Raw genomic sequence first — 2,175 nt, 5'->3', positions numbered from 1 at the left:
CTTCAGGGTGTGATGGTAACGAATGAAAGGTGAATCTGTACAGTGCAAACAGGTGGAGTCAAGGTTTACTGGGACGCCAACTTACTCTCCACTGCAGGAGACCAAGATGGGGATGACGAGTCGTCAGACATCAAGAATCATGATGTTCAAGCAAAGTTCAATACAGAAATATGGAGAAACTGTCGAGGACTGATCCAAAAGAATGTTTCAGTGAGTAACTTCCTTCCAGTTCGTGCATCCTAGCATGGATTACAATTACCATTATCAATCAGTGCCTCATAATCCTTCCACTTTTGAAGAATTAATGATGATACTGGTAAGCGCAAAGACCGTCTGTTAAAATTTTGAAAACCTTTCTTTATTTCTTTGGTCGGAGGTTTGCTGAAAACATTACGAGCACAGTGAGATGTAGAGAGTGAGGGCAGCAAACACGTCTGCTCCTCTTTTCATACTTCTTCACTCGCAGCCTTTGCAAATGCTATAAATACAAGCATTAATTGACAGAGAGGTGTTTACATGTGCAAAGCATGCTGGTCTAAAAGGGCATATTTACGCTTTGCTTTCATTACATTTTCCATAATGAGGGTTTACACGTTTCAAATTAGCTTTCGAGTTGTTTCTGCTGCTGTTAGAAGGCTGAAGCGACAGACTGAAGAGGACAAATGACTGCGTGAAAAGCACTGCTGCATTTCTACGAGAACAGCTTCACACCAGCGTCACGCTCCGCGGCGTCCGGAGCGTTTGACGAATTAGAACTTTGCATTTTCTTTCAGACATTTTTCATTACATATAGATTTTTTTTCTCAAACACATCTGATTACACTGCTCTGACTCTCATTAGCACAATTTCAGTAACTAAGTGAAGGCAAATGAAACACACACACACACACACACACACACACACACACACACACACACACACAGAAAAAACCCTTTTGTTTACACTCCAATAAGATCTGAAATCTCTCAGGAGAACTGAGGACCAGCCGCAGTGCTGCGTCTTCGGTCCTCACAAATGCAGCACAGCATTAGAAAGAACCATGTCACACACACACACAACAGACACACACATGCCTGCACATACACACATCTCTCACACACACAGTCATTATCGCGGCTCCCGAGTCATCGGGATGTTAACTTGTTAAAATCAAAGCGACTTAATTCTAATTCAACTTTAATGAAAAGCTGCTTCTGTGCAGATTCTCGCCGTGGTAAACGGCAGCCGGCCTCCTGCGAGCGGCGTTCAGCTGCCGCGAGCTTCGCAGCGGTTTCCGCTCGGCGGAGGCGTGCAGAGCCAACGGGAGCCGCAGGTCGACGGTGACCGCCGCAGGGAAAGCGAAGGGCGTGGAGGCCACTGTCTGAAACCCAAAGCCAGCATTCATCACATGTACTCTGAGCCGCTGCATGCACAAACCGCCATGATTTCATCACCGCCACGAATCACCTGACCGCTCTCCTCTCGACACATCGCGTCACATCAACGAAAGCCTTTTTCTGATTGGGTCTCTGCTTGAACTACAATTCATCTGACACAGAAGTTAATCCAGCACGTCGCAGGGCGTTAGTGGTATAGTGGTGAGCATAGCTGCTTCCCAAGCAGTTGACCTGGGTTCGATTCCCGGCCAATGCATAAGATGAGACGTTGACAGAACTGTCTCTCAATGTCTCCTAATCTTGGGGTGGCACGGTGGAACAAGTGGTAACACTGTCGCCTTACAGCTGGTCCCGGTTCGAATCCCGCTGTGGGCGCCGTGGCGTGTCCACCACCATGCCTTCAGTGCCTGCTGCTCGAGGAAAAAAGGGTCCTTTCTGTGTGGGGTTTGAATGTTCTCCCCATGTTCACCTGGGGTGTCCTCCTTAAAAAACCCCGCTAAAAACATGCAAGTTAAAACCAGGATGGCGTGTATGTGCATGTAACATTGTGTGACAAATAAAGAGGATTGTCCCTCCGATTCTTCTTCTTCTTCTTCTTCTTCAAACTCGTTAGCAAACAGCGGCATCGTTAGCGTTCATCTCGGGTCACGTTTCTGGCCACTTGACTGATGTTCAACCTTCACTCGCACCGTGAGAGCAGGCGGATGGGAGCTGCAGATCCAGCTGCTCATTGGTCGGCTCACTCACGCTCTCCACATTCTAAAACATGCGGCTGGTTTAGGCTGCAGCCACACATCC

At 47.6% G+C, this 2,175-nt stretch overlaps 1 non-coding gene across 1 annotated transcript; it reads left to right on the top strand.

The window, feature by feature from the left end:
* The first annotated feature begins 1,561 nt into the window (after positions 1-1,561).
* trnag-ccc (transfer RNA glycine (anticodon CCC)) lies at positions 1,562-1,633 on the top strand. The gene has a single exon. It is a non-coding gene; the product is annotated as a tRNA-Gly (tRNA).
* The last annotated feature ends 542 nt before the right edge of the window (positions 1,634-2,175 follow it).

Source organism: Chaetodon trifascialis, chromosome 13 (assembly GCF_039877785.1).
Source record: "Chaetodon trifascialis isolate fChaTrf1 chromosome 13, fChaTrf1.hap1, whole genome shotgun sequence".
Classification (NCBI taxonomy): domain Eukaryota; kingdom Metazoa; phylum Chordata; class Actinopteri; order Chaetodontiformes; family Chaetodontidae; genus Chaetodon; species Chaetodon trifascialis.
Note: the sequence above shows the minus strand (reverse complement) of the source record. Positions and strands in the feature narration are given on the sequence as shown.